The 15,006-nt window shown below is 33.9% G+C and overlaps 1 protein-coding gene across 2 annotated transcripts in view; it reads right to left on the reverse strand.

Moving 5' to 3' along the window:
• LOC102597203 (DNA topoisomerase 6 subunit B-like) overlaps positions 1-12,590 on the reverse strand; it is a 30,022-nt gene extending 17,432 nt beyond the window's left edge. Inside the window, exons 1-11 of one of the 2 annotated variants that reach the window (XR_001472308.1) lie at positions 12,419-12,590; positions 12,249-12,328; positions 8,164-8,273; positions 7,978-8,069; positions 5,524-5,712; positions 5,340-5,440; positions 3,877-3,969; positions 1,940-2,128; positions 1,753-1,857; positions 1,365-1,478; positions 1,173-1,232 (exon numbers count right to left, since the gene is read on the reverse strand). The gene's annotated coding sequence lies outside the window, so the exon portion shown is untranslated. The other variant, XR_368871.2, reaches the window with a different exon arrangement.
• Positions 12,591-15,006: the final 2,416 nt, after the last annotated feature.

Genomic DNA, 15,006 nt, shown 5'->3' on the forward strand with positions numbered 1-15,006 from the left:
CAACAACAATATACATAAGGCAGCCACTATCAATCCCTAAAAATCTTTCAGCATACTAGGAGAATATTGACTCAAGGATTTATCACCATCCGTTAGTTCTTGATAAATATATACAAAATTCTCCACCCCAAATATGTATTTAAACAGAGGCAAAGTAGTCTTACCTTAGTTTCTAGGAATTTATCCTCTAAACTTGTACTCCAAGAACTGAAACTCTTCTTCAAACTTTTACTTGAAAATGGGGCAATACTCAAGGACCCAAGGTTTTCTAGGGGTGCTGATTGAAGCCAAGAGAGACCAAGAGAGAACTTAAGAAATCTGAAAATTTTGCAAGTTAAAAATGAAGCAAAAGATCTGATCTTTATCCCTTTTAAAAGGAGGTGTAATGGCCGAATTTCTTGACTAATTTTGGCCATATATTGTCAAGTAGGTGACCTACCTACTTGGCCCCACCTACTTGGCCTTTTAACTTGGGCTTTTGGGAACTTCAACACTTGTTGGGCCCTACTCCGAATTATCCCTCTATTCATGTCAATTTGGGCCATAATTAATGCAAGTAGGTGGTCCACCTATTTGGACTTTTCACTTGGGCCTTTTTGGACTTAAGACTATTGGGCCTTGGCTGTCCATTTTTCCCTTATCCTTCTACTTAACTTGGGCCAAATTAATGCAAGTAGGTGGTAGTGCATTTGGCCCAATTACCACCTTACTACCTCTAGTTTAAATACTTCCATCGGAGTTAACTTGCAGTACACATGCTGAAACGTGCAAAGCGTTACATCACCTTCCGAGCTAGTTTAAACCAACACTAATCATATAAGAAGCACAGTCCCTCACCTCTACTATAAGGCTATGTCAAGTATCACATGAATAGAACTAGCATACGCATAATACATGCTGTTACAGATAAATTCTTAAATTATGGTACGTGCTGACATCCATTGAGGTCTGGATAAGAACAAGTAAAATGGAAAGAAGAACTACGGGCAAAAATCACTGGAAGAAGCATTCTAACAGTACAAAAATATTGTCTTATTACAAAGACATAATCCACCTCCTTATAACAGAGAACAGAAACAAGACAGGGAATCTAACACAAAATAACTAAGACTCAAAAAAGTAGGATCAGAAGAACGTCAGATGATCAGGTCAAGACCAATTGCTCAACGTACCATCTTTGCTCAAAGACCAAATTTCCCACGTGTCTGTTTCATACTTTGTTCAAGACAAAACTGCAGAAGAACACTTCCTTAGAAAAAGGATCATGTGTAGAGTTACAATAATCAAAAGTTTCCACTTGGATCTACGACAATCTTAGGAAAATATATCCTAATAACTAAACAGGAGGAGCCAGTCTAAAATACCTTTGTTCATCCTAATTGAAGGTCAAGAAAAAATGAAAGAAAATCTGGATTTCAGCACCATGCCACCGGTCTGTGTTGTCCCATTTTATATGTATATGAATGTGAGGAACATTCCTGAAAAGAAGGCGTAATATGAATGTGAGGAACATTCCTAATTGAAGGTAAAAAAAAAATGAAATAAGTTGGAACTTAACAAAAAGTGGGAACATGCAAAAAAGTTCCCACTAAACATTAAGTGTAAAGGAAAACAACAGTATTATGTGATGTGCACACCGAAACACGCAATAACAGATGAAAGAAGCTCAATAGTAGAAAGACTAGAAAGAGATTAGATTGATGAACTTCTGTATTAGCAACTGATGAAAGAAAAGTTAGGTAAATATACTACCTTTCATTGACAACTCATGAAAGAAAGTTCGGCAAGATTTGAAATTCTTTCATCTTCATCTTCATCTTCCAAACAGTTGGCCATTTCATTTATATAAACTTCCACCTAATAATGATACACGCAAATCAAGATGATAAAATTCTGACACATGAAAGCTAAGTATAAATGTCTGATAGTCCAGCCAAACCTTCATCTCATTCAGTATTAGATGAGAATGAACGATCTCTTAATCATGCATACATATGCTCTGTCCATGGCTCTTAACAGATTAGGAAAACGAACTGCCAGATCTCCAAGACCAACCGTGCAATTTGATCAGACTGTTTCAGATGGTACACTCTCCACAACGGTGAAAAGAAGCTGGAGATTTGCATCACTAAGAAGTAATATACACACATGTTTAGAACTTTTTACAAAAATCTTAAATAATTGATGACGCTCAAAATACACCACAAATCAACTTCCCTTTCTCAATTAAGCACAAAGATAATGGCTTCGGTTGGTAATAACAAATAGTCCACATGCAAACTTTTTCCACATAGGAAATCTTCTCATTCTCATTACTTCTATAAAAAACCAAGAATCATTTAAGTGACAACAACTCAAACTCAAGAGGTGACTCAACTCATTAACACTTTCACATGCTCTTGACTCAATTAGGAATTTTCAAAATCACCACTTTTTCAGCTTACATGCCCTTACAAGAAAGAAGTGTCCCAAAACCGCACACACATATAAACAAGACATGGGACAACAAAGATGCAATACTCACACTCACAAAGAATCATCTCATGTACACAAATGTCACACCATTCATTGGCTTGCCATACTTTCAATCATTATTGACTCAACTCCATTTGGTTAGAAATCTCAAAGGACTTTGGTAAGCTTGTAATATAGGCTTAGGAAAGGTTAGGATATCATTTAGGTATAAGTGATTACACCCTCCTTGAACACTACACAACAACTCATCATTTCCAACTTTCTCCACTCTTCTTCACTTTTCAAACTCATGCACATTCCACACTATTTTTCATTATTCTTTTCTTATTTCTACTCTAGAATCCCCCACGTACAACCATTTTCAACTTTTGGAGGATTCAAGTCTCATTTATTCATTTTCTTTCTTTAAGACTTTTCATCCAACCCTCAATTTCTCTCTTCTTTTTTTATCTTCTTTTTTATTCTATCAAGCGGATGTGGTAAGCATCACTTGAATGAATTTCCCATAACACCACCAACTTAGGTTTTTAGCCTCGATTTTTTTCACAACCTCAAGTTCAAGGAGGGAAGGGTTCAAAAGTGGGTTACTTTTTTCAAAAAGGATAAGACTTGTAATGTGGTTGCCAATAAAAAAGATTAAGCTCAAAGGGGACAACTAAGGATATATTTAGTGCAAAGGTGGGATTTTTAGGCCAAGTGGACTTCAAGAACATCAAAGAAAGCCTAAGATCATTTCTTCAACAAAACTCAATCAAGACCAACATTTCAAAACCAGCCGGGGAAGTTCTAGGTGACAAAAGCGAACACAAGGCATTAATTATTCAATAACTCATCACACATGGCCTGCAAATCAATCAAAATGGTTCAAAATCTTACTTCCTTTTCAAAATACAAGTAGCATTGACATTTTAACCGCTAACGAATCAGAAGTCGCAAAAAGAGTTATAAGAGTTGTCACAAATCATTCATAACATGCTCAAGCTTTTTAAAAAGGAGAGGTATGCTCATGATTCACATGCATGACTATGCTCTTAGTACCAACCAAGTCAAAACATTCCCAAAATGATGATGATTTTGCCTTTAAGAAAGCCGTCAACCAATCCATCAACAGGCAACCTCATGCATCTATTTGGGAACGGCTACTCAAACTTCGACACAATCAATGCCAATCAAACATTCACAAGCAAACGATGATTTAACCTTAAGAAGGACGTCACTCTCTATCCATCATCGGGCATCGTTAATCCAAATCTTATTATAAAAAAAATAACAAAGAAGCTACAAACTACAAATCAACAGGGAAAAGATTGAGAAGGCAAAAATCATTACGAAGTAGTTTGATAGAAAAAATGATCTTGGAAAATTGTAATTGAGCATAAGATGAAACTAACCAATACTTACTATAATGTGGAAGTACTCGGTATCCTTAGGAACATGCTTAAAGAGTGCTAAGGAACCGATCAGAAAACTCAGCATCGTTCTTGCACCCATTGCCTGCAAATTAATCAACATTTAAACAGTAAGATTCAAGGAAGAGCTCCACGGTGGAAGGATACAGACAACCATAGAGCCTTAGTTCATATCTCCAAAAAAAATCACTTGTTTGAATACCTGAGAGAAGTTCAAGACCTTCATTAGTAACTTCACTTTATCAAAATAAATTAACAAAGCAATATTTTCTTAAAAACTAAAAATTCCATATATAGTTCTATGGAGACTATGCAACTTTGTTTCTCTTTTTTTGGAATTACCCTTTGATTGCATTCATTTATCTTTTCCACTAATCCTTCGGTGTTTCTGCATTTTTCTATTATGCTTCTCAATCAAGCTAACATCTCCATTATTTTTCTTAGTTCAGATATAATCTAAGTTGTCACATTGAGGAAAGCATCTTTTTGTGGAAGTAAAGCATGAATTGATTTTATATGATTAACAGTCACTGTAAGCAACGGTTGACTTAATGTTAACAATAAGTAATAATGCAACTGTTGAGAATTTAGACTTGGCAAAGTTTCCATATGAATAAATGTCATGCACCCTGCTTAGGTGCAGTACATACCTCACATTGCAGCTCACACTGCACCTTAGATAGTACAACTTCAGTTACAGATAATATATCACTCAAATGCCAACAGAGAAATATTACTTCATTGACATCTTTAATCATCAAACTAATGTGTGATTATAACATTAGAAAAAGTTAAAATTACAAGACATCCAAAATCATCAAACTAATGTGTGATTAGTAAAATGGAAAGAAGAACTACAGGAAAAAATCACTGGAAGAAGCATTCTAACAGTACAAAAATATTCTCTTATTTCAAAGAAATAATCCACCACCCTCGCAACCACCTCCTATAACAGAGAACAGAAACAAGACAGGGAATATAATACAAATAACTAAAGACTCAAAAAAGTAGAATCAGAAGAATGTCAGATGATCAGGTCAAGACCAATTGCTCAACGTACTATCTTTGCACAAAGACCAAATTTTCTACGTGTCTATTTCAATGCATAAGTTACAATAATCAAAAGTTTCCACTTGGATCTACGACAATCTTAGGAAAATATACCCTAATAACTAACAAAACAAGAGGAGCCAGTCTAAAATACCTTTGTTCCTCCTAATTGAAGGTCAAGAAAAAATGAAAGAAGTTGGAGCTTAACTTTTAAAGCGGGAACATGCAAAAGTTCCCACTAAACACATTAAATGTAAAGGAAAACAACAGTATTATGTGACGTGCATACCAAAACACGCAATAATAGATGAAAGAAGCTCAATAGTAGAAAGACTAGAAAGATATTAGATAGATGAACTTCTTTATTAGGGAACTGATGAAAGAAAAGTTGGGTAAATATACTACCTTTTCTTTGACAACTCATGAAAGAAAGTTTGCCAAAGATTTGAAATACTTTCATCTTCATCTTCCAAACAGTTGGCCATTTCATTTATATAAACTTCCACCTAATAATGATACATGCAAATCAAGATGATAAAAATTCTGACACATGAAAGCTAAGTATAAATGTCTTATAGTCCAGCCAAACCTTCATCTCATTCAGTATTAGATGAGAATGAACGATCTCTTGATCATGCATACATATGCTCTGTCCATGGCTCTTAACAGATTAGGAAAATGAACTGCCAGATCTCCAAGACCAACAGTGCAATTTGATCAAACTGTTTCAGATGGTGCATTTTCCACAACAGTGAAAAGAAGCTGGAGATTTGCATCACTAGGAAGTAATATACACACATGTTTAGAACTTTTTACAAAAATCTTAAATAATTGATGACGCTCAAATCACCCTCAAAACAAGTTAATAGAGTAAGTGGTCGTCGTTAATAAAAATACCCAACTCTTAGTAACGTTCGAACACAAGAGGCTCGTATTTCTTGACACACCACAAATCAACTTTTCTTTCTCAATTAAGCACAAAGGTAATGGCTCCGGTAGGTACTAAAAAATAGTCCACATGCAAACTTTTTTCACATAAGAAATCCTCTCATTCTCATTACATTTTTTAAAAACCAAGAATCATTTAAGTGACAACAACTCAAACTCAAGAGATGACTCAACTCATTAACACTTTCACATGCTCACTTGACTCAATTAGGAACTTTCAAAATCACCACTTTTTCAGCTTACATGCCCTCACATGAAAGAAGTTTCCCAAAACCGCACACACATATAAACAAGACATGGGACAACAAAGTTGCAACACTCACACTCACAAAGAATCATCTCATGTACACAAATGTCACACCATAGGCTTGCCCATATTTTCAATCATTATTGACTCAACTCCATTTGGTTAGAAATCTCGAAGGACTTTGTTAAGCTTGTAATATAGGCTTAGGAAAGGTTAGGATATCATTTAGGTATAAGTGACTACACCCTCCTTGAACACTACACAACAACTCATCATTTCCAACTTTCTTCACTTTTCAAACCCATGCACATTCCACATTATTTTTCATTATTCTTTTCTTATTTCCACTCTAGATTCCCCACATATAACCATTTTCAACTTTTGGAGGATTCAAGTCTCATTTATTCATTTTCCTTCTTTCTTTTTCAATGCTTTTTCTTTATTTAAGACTTCCCATCCAACCCTCACTTTTCAAACCCATGCACATTCCACACTATTTTTCATTATTCTTTTCTTACTTCCACTCTAGATCCCCCCCCCCAATACAACCATTTTCAACTTTTGGAGGATTCAAGTCTCATTTATTCATTTTCTTTCTTTTTTTTTCAAAGCTTTTTCTTTCTTTAAGACCTTCCATCCAACCCTCAATTTCTCTCTTCTTCTTTTTTTCATTTTTTTTTCTATCAAGCCCTCATGTTGTAAGCATCCCTTCAATGAATTTCCCATAACACCACCAACTTAGGCTAAAAGCCTCAACTTTCACAACCTCAAGTTCAAGGAGGGAAGAGTTCAAAAGAGGGTTACTTTTTCAAAAAGGATAAGGCTTGTAATATGGTTGCCAATAAAAAGGATTAGGCTCAAAGGGGATAACTAAGGATATATTTAGTGCAAAGGTGGGATTTTTAGGCCAAGTGGATTTCAAGAACATCAAAGAAAGCCAAAGATCATTTCTCCAACCAAACTCAATCAAGACCAACATTTCAAGACCAACCGGGCAAGTTCTAGGTGACAATAGCGAACACAAGGCATAATTCAATAACTCACCACACATGGCCTGCAAATCAATCAAGATGGTTCAAAATCAATCTTCCTTTTCAAAATACAAGTAGCATTGAACATTTTAACCGCTAAAGAATCAAAAGTCACAAAAATAGTTGTAAGAGTTGTCACAAATCATTCATAACATGCTCAACCTTTTAAAAACGGAGAGGTATGCTCATAATTCACATGCATGACTAAGCTCTTAGTACCAACCAAGTCAAAACCTTCCCAAAAAGATGATGATTTTGCCCTTAAGAAAGTCATTAACCAATCCATCATCAGGCAACCTCATGCATATATTCGGGAACGGCTAATCAAACTTTGCCACAATCAATGTCAATCGAACACTTGCATGCAATCGACGATTTAACCTTTAGAAAGGCGTCACTCTCTATATATCATCGGGCATCGTCAATTCAAATCTTACAATAAAAAAAACAAAGAAGCTACAAACGACAACTCAAAAACTAAAATACACCAATCCAACACAATATCAACAGAAACATCCACAATATCAAAACCCGAAAAGGGCACACTAATGAAAGAAAAGTATGCCCGACAAGGGCACAATCACAGTATGCAGAAACAATCAACAAAATGAGTACAAGGGAGGCACCCCCAACTGAAAATGAGATTGTGTCCTCACAATCCAAATATCAAAAGAGAATACCAAAGCAAAAGAATAGTAATAGTTTGATATTACTATTATCAATAGGAAAAGATTGAGAAGGCAAATGTCATTAGGAGGTAGTTTGATAGGAAAAAACAATCTTAGAAAATAATAATTGAGCATAAGATGAAACTAACCAAAACTGACTATAATGATAAAGTACTTTGTCATGCTTAAAGAGTGCCAAAGAACCTGTTAGAAAACTCAGCACTAATCCTGCATCCATAGCCTGCAAATTGATCAACATTTAAACAGTAAGTTTCAAGGGAGAGCTTCATGGTGGCAGGATACCGACAACTATAGAGCCTTAGTTTAAATCCCACCTGAGAGAAGTGCAAAGACCTTCCTGGATGGTCAGGAAGACCTGGATAATTGCAATTCTTCACTCGTTGATTGGAAAAGATAAATATTAAGCATTTTTTTGTGCATTCTCCTGCAAGATATTCAAATTATTTAGTTAGAACACTGTGATGTGCCAGAATTTTACGAACCACCCTTACTTCTCTGCACAATATAGAGATGAAAATGCAGTAGTATGCATGCCATAATCATGAAAATCTATAGGGTCAAGAATTATAGATTAACAAAGGAGCAGGAAGGCATATATATATTTCTAGAATGAGTGGTGGGACAACTAATTTCACCACCAAAAAAAGGCAAATAAAATTAAACTTGTTGTTTTTCTATGCAAAGAGCAATTTTTTTTATTCCTCTCAAACAAAGCCAACAATCGAATGGCGCTAACCCTGCACATTCAGCATTTTGTAGGAAGTACACCTCTTTCACCAAGCTGGTTAAGTAGGAAAATTTATAAGCAAATTATCAGAAGGACAATTGAGATGTTTAAAGAGAAACAAGAAATTATACATCATTTACGTTCAATACGCTATAACATAACTTACTTAACATTTTCAGATCTATACTTGTCAATGAACTGATTTCTTAAACTTTACTCAACTTTATCAAGTATCAACAACAACAAAAAGAATTCTTAAACTTCATGGTCAATTATAGGGTAGCCAGTGCATTCAGGAAAAGAATTTCAGTGTCACGAAGTATTGGACAAATTTGTGCATTGCAGGGTCTATAGGGTGCTGCATAGAGAGGACTTATTGTATACACCTTAAGCCAAATGGAAGGGATCCATTTTTGACTTGCATATAGCCCTGATTACTTACTAAGATTATGGGAGGAGTCCAGTGGACTCAAGGCAAATTCACATGCATCAAACAAAAATAAAAAGGAGAATTAGTACTTCAATGCAAGAAAAAGAATTTGAAGGACTTCAAGAAATTAAATTATAGGCTACTGATTAAGATGGGAGCTTGAAATGCTATAAAAATGAGGCATCCTTAAAGGAGAAAAATAAATAACTCACTAAATTGAACACTGTAAATGAATCTAAAGTAACAAAGTTGATGTATTCATTATTCTTCCAAAGCTTACTTCAATTATCATTTAAGCCTAAACTTTCATGAAACCAAACCAAATAGCAACATCGATAATTTAAAGACCTCGCATATTTTGAACCAAAAGAAAGGGAACTCAGGATGGGAGAAAACTATGATTACAACAACGAGAATTCAAACCAACCAGGTATGAATGATTCAAAATAGACAAGCAATGAATACAACTAAGCATACTTATATAAGATAAGAGAATCGGGAGAAATTGAACCATCAAAATGTGTTATCAGTATTTAGAACTGAAATACTAAGAAAACACCCAATCCTTACGTTTAAACAACAAGCAATAAGCTGGAAACCTTAAGAAAATAAGAATCTGATCCACTTGTGGTGTTTACTTTGAGTTAAATAAGCCCTTTATGTTAAACCACAAAACAAAGAACAAGCTAAGACGAGCAAACACAACCCATAACAGCATTTGACAACAAAATATTTTGGAAATCCAACACGAAATAGAATGTAAGATGACCCCCAGTGGTAAATTTAAAGCCTCAGATCTTATCAATAACCCTTAGAGGAAGAACAGTAAATCAAATGAGAAATTAGCCATTCAACTAGACATAAACTCAAGCATAAGATGCCAACCAACGGAAAGAGGAACATAAAGTTTATGCAGCAAAACAAAACTACCAGTTGAGCCCCAAATTTGGAGAAGTAGAAAAAAAAAAACTAAGAGTTATATCACAATTTTATAAAATAAACTAATCATCCAGTAGAACAGAGGAAAAAACTACCATTGATATGAATAAACCTAACACATGACGACTCAAACATAATCACAAAAGCCTAAACGGAAACTTAGGACCTGAACAGAGCAAAACTAAGAAAAGGCATTTATGTTATGATGGGCAGCAAACCAGAACAAACGAGCTTTCACCACCGAAATGCGACTCAGAATTCCGATGAACCCCAACAAGCAACGAACAAGAAAAAGAAAGAACATCTTTTAGTGTATATACTAAACTAAGGTCAGTTATCACTCTGAGTGTAAACTGTATTTTTTGTGGCCCTTTTCTATCTTTTTCCCTATTTTATCCACAACCTAACACTCTGAATTTGGGGAATCCAAAATTGGGACAATAACAACTAGCAACATATCAATAACCCTTGAGGAAGATCAGTATATCGAATGCGAAATTATCCATTCAAGTAGACATAAACTCAATCATAAGATGTCAACCAACGGAAAGAGGAACATAAAGTTTATGCAGCAAAACAAAACTACCAGTTAATCCCCAAATTTGGAGAAGCGGAAAAAAAAAAACTAAGAGCTATATCACATTTTTATAAAATAAATTAATCATCCAGTAGAACAGAGGAAAAAACTACCATTGATATGAATAAACTTAACACATGACGACTCAAACATAATCACAAACGCCTAAACGGAAAACATAGAAGAACTTAGGACCTGAACAGGGCAAAACTAAGGAAAGGTGTTTATGTTAGAATGGGCAGCGGAACAAACGACCTAGCAACGATGAGCTTTCACCACCGAAATGCAATTCAGAATTCCGATGAACCCCAACAAGCAACGAACAAGAAAAAGAAATAACCTTTGTTAGTGTATTTGCTAAATTAAGGTCGTTAAGCTGTATTTTCTAGCCATTTTCTATCTTTTTCCCTATTTTATCCAACCCCTAACTCTGAATTGGGGAATCCGAAATTGGGACAATAACAACTAGCAACATATCCATGATCCTTAGAGGAAGATCAGTAAATCAAATGAGAAATTAGCCATTCAAGTAGACATAAACTCAAGCATAAGATGTCAACCAACAAAAAGAGGAACATAAAGTTTATGCAGCAAAACAAAACTACCAGTTAAGCCCCAAATTTGGAGAACCGAAAAAAAATAAAAAATAAAAAACTAAGACCTATATCACATTTTTATAAAATAAATTAATCATCCAGTAGAACAGAGGAAAAAACTACAATTGATATGAATAAACCTAACACATGATGACTCAAACATAATCAATCACAAACGCCTAAACGGAAAACATAGAATAACTTAGGACCTGAACAGAGCAAAACTAAGGAAAGGTGTTTATGTTAGGATGGGCAGTGGAACAAACGAGCTAGCAACAACGAGCTTTCACCACCGAAATGCAATTTAGAATTCCGATGAATCCCAACAAGCAACGAACAAGAAAAAGAAAGAACCTCTTTTAGTGTATTTGCTAAACTAAGGTTGGTTAAGCTGTATTTTCTAGCCCTTTTCTATCTTTTTCCCTATTTTATCCAACCCCTAACTCTGAATTGGGGAATCCGAAATTGGGACAATAACAACTAGCAACATATCCATAACCCTTAGAGTAAGATCAGTAAATCAAATGAGAAATTAGCCATTCAAGTAGACATAAACTCAAGCATAAGATGTCAACCAACGGAAAGAGGAACATAAAGTTTATGCAGCAAAACAAACTACCAGTTAACCCCAAATTTGGAGAAGCGAAAAAAAAAAACTAAGAGTTATATCACATTTTTTATAAAATAAACTAATCATCCAGTAGAACAGAGGACCATTGATATGAATAAACCTACCACATGACGGCTCAAACATAATCACAAACGCCTAAACGGAAAACATAGAATAACTTAGGACCTGAACAGAGCAAAACTAAGAAAAGGCGTTTATGTTATAATGGGCAGCCGAACAAACGAGCTAGCAAAGACGAGCTTTCACCACTGAAATGCGACTCAGAATTCCGATGAACCCCAACAAGCAACGAACAAGAAAAAAACTCTTTTAGTGTATTTGCTAAACTAAGGTCGGTTAAGCTGTATTTTCTAGCCCTTTTCTATCTTTTTCCCTATTTTATCCAACCCCTAACCCTAATTCTGAATTTGGGGAATCCAAAATTGGGACAGTAACAGAAACGATTTTTGGACAGTAACAAAGGATTCAAAGAGATGAAAGCGAGAATATAGGAGGTTACCTTTCTTTCTTGAAAGAGCGTTGTTGTAGATTCCACCACCTATGAGGCGAGAATTCCGAAGAGACCAGAACGTGGCTAACCTTAAAAAATGAAGAGAAGAGAAGATTGGGTCGAATGAAACGGATGAAAGAATTGGAATTTGAAATTCAAAATACCAATTGATTCCAAACCTCAACAAATCGGACGGAATGGAGGTGGACGGCTCTAAGCGTACGAGGACACCTGCTACCGAGGTGAAGGAGGAAGACGACGCGACTGTTCTTGGTGTCTCACGCTGCCGTTGTTGTATTCACGCCATTGATGAACGTTACACTGTTGGAAGTGTAGCAGACGCTGTGAACGTTGGAATTATCGATTATAGACGTTGTGAAGGTTGGAGTTGAATGTGGGCTGGGATTTACACGAATTGGGTCGGCCCAATTTGGAATTGTGTATTATCCTGCTGCTTGCTGTAGGTATTGTGAACGTTGGGCTGGGTTTTACAGGAATTGGGCTGGCCCAATTTTGGTCTTTTCATGGGTTGGAGGTGAGGCAAGAGATTTGTAATTAAGGAATAGCCATATAAATTAACAATTTAGTCAAATTGACTCCGTTTCCTGAATTTTAACACTGAACTTTAATACAACAAATTAAATAACGACCATCTTAACCTTAACAAAATAAAATATAATAAACTAATTGACTCAAAATTATAACCATAATTTAAACTAAACTAATTTAATGAAATATTTAACTTATAATTTAAAATCTTTTGAGATGATTTCCAAATATAATTTAAATTCCAAATGTGAAAAAATTATATAAAAGTAACTTGAATTTCATAAAACTAATTACTTTAAATCATTTGAAAAATTAAAGAAGCTCGATCATTAATCTATAATGTGGATGGTCTAAATTGGGTGTCAACGGTAATTACAAGCCTAGTAATTACACAACCTAGTAATTACATTAACTTGTTTGTTTGCCACAATATAATCATAGTGTAATTACCAATGTACTATTTGGTTGCACAAGTATAATCATATTATATAGAATAATCTTAATTTTTTTTGTAATTTGTCGTCACTCACAACTAGTTCCAATTCGTTTCTATTCAATAATCTTCATTTTGTTGTAATGGATGACTTCTTATCAATATTAATAAAGCGTGGTGATAGATGTGATCCTTCAGGTTAGTGTTCTTTGCGATTTTTTATTTGTATTGTTATACTACTCAAACGTAAAAAAAAAATATTAAGAACAATGATGTTGGAAAGTAAATTTTCAGATTTTGTTGTGTATAATAGAATTTGATTTTGATTTTTTTGGATGAACTTTTTTTTTTTGAGATTACATAATATAAGTTTGAAATTGGAATAGATTTTGGTATGAACTTTTTTTTAAAATTTAAGCTTTCTGGTAAAAGAAACTACATAAAATTTATTTGTAATTGGTATACTGTTTATACCATTTTTTTTATACAATTTTAGAATTTCTTTTTTAGTTGTCCCTAATTACTCTTCCATTTTGACAAGTCAAGAAAGGACAATTTTTTTTACCTATTATATACCCTCAATTAATTATTTTGAAAAAGGTAGAACTTTTTGAAAATATTAAGTTTTTAATTCATGTACTTCATAATTAATAGGGGTAAAATAGTAAACTCACTATGTCAATTATTGATTTCTTAATAGGTGGGGAGAGAGTAGTTTTAAGTCAAAAATAAAAAGTCAATCATAAATGACTTTTAAGTCAAAGAATAAAAAGTAAGGGGAGATATATTTTGGTTTTTGATTTATTTTAATTCATTAAACTTATTTTTAACCTTGACAAATATTTCCCAATTTATTTTTATATTTGTGAAACATTTAGAGAAGTAAAAAACTGAGTTAAAAGTAGGTTTGATCAACTTTTAAGTCAATCGAAACACCCTCTAACTTGTGTATTTCAAGTTTGTCAATTTGAGTTAAATCATTCCATTTGACACTACTACAAATGCATACCAATTGTGATGTTTAATTGACTCCTTTGATGCATCCTTCTTTCGATGTTTGCATATGATTTATTAAACTTAAAAATAGATGAATTAAGATAAGTAGTAAAACTTAACAATTGGTATCAAAAACATAGATGCATTAGTGAGCCATTCTGCTATAATCTCTGATACTATTACAAGGAATGTGGTTTCAAAGCAGTGTAAGTTGTTGACGTCCAATTGATTCATGAGGACAAGGGCACTTCATTCTCACATCAACAACCTTTTTCTGAATTAACTTGAATAAAGTAATTGCAACTCAACCACAAATTGCACACGAGTTCAGGCAATTCTCCATAGAACTGATTTTGTGTCAAGTTAAGTATCTCCATCTTAGCTAAACAAGAACAAATAACCAGTACATTATTATTATTATTAATATTATTAATATTATTATTATTATTATTAGTGCTTTGTAGAGCTTTTGTTTTAATAATAAATACATATTCACAGTTACTTCCTATTCTCTAAAACTGATTTAAAATTATTTTTTTAAAATAATTTTAATTATTTAAATATTCTGATTTTTGTGGTGCTGACACTTAAGCGCTATCATTGTTGTTATTATTATTATTATTATTATTATTATTTGATTTTTCTTTAAATGAGGAGGTTGCGGAAAGATAATTAAAATTTAAAAATACCTTTCCACAAAAAAGGACCACATACGTTACTTTGTAGAGCTTTTGTTTTAATAATAAATACATATTCACAGTTACTTCCTATTCTCTAAAACTGATTTAA

This window comes from Solanum tuberosum, unplaced genomic scaffold, assembly GCF_000226075.1.
Source record: "Solanum tuberosum cultivar DM 1-3 516 R44 unplaced genomic scaffold, SolTub_3.0 scf00628, whole genome shotgun sequence".
NCBI lineage: Eukaryota > Viridiplantae > Streptophyta > Magnoliopsida > Solanales > Solanaceae > Solanum > Solanum tuberosum.